Source organism: Rhinopithecus bieti, unplaced genomic scaffold (genome assembly GCF_001698545.2).
Source record: "Rhinopithecus bieti isolate Rb0 unplaced genomic scaffold, ASM169854v2 scaffold_3067, whole genome shotgun sequence".
NCBI lineage: Eukaryota > Metazoa > Chordata > Mammalia > Primates > Cercopithecidae > Rhinopithecus > Rhinopithecus bieti.
Genome location: NW_016804208.1, coordinates 731,524 through 731,955, shown reverse-complemented (window position 1 = coordinate 731,955; position 432 = coordinate 731,524).

Sequence of the window (432 nt, the reverse complement as noted above, 5' to 3'; positions counted from 1 at the left end):
CCCTGGCTAGGAAAAGGGATTCCCTTCCCCCTTGCGCTTCCCAGGTGAGGCGATGCCTCGCCCTGCTTCAGCTCTCGCTGGTCCGACTGCAGCAGCTGACCAGCACCGATTGTCCGGCACTCCCTAGTGAGATGACCCCAGTACCTCAGTTGAAAATGCAGAAATCACCGGTCTTCTGTGTCGCTCGCGCTGGGAGTTGGAGACTGGAGCTGTTCCTATTCAGCCATCTTGCTCCACTCCTAATGCTTTGTTTTTTTAGACAGAACACCCACTCTCTAGGTTTTGCTCCCACATGGAGATAGACCTGAGGATGTACATAGAGCGCCACGAAGTCAACACGGTGAATAATTGAGAAGCTCGTACATTATGTACACGTTGAGTCTACAGTTACTCTCTTGGTGGGCGAAGAAGAGGTCCATATGCAATCAGTCT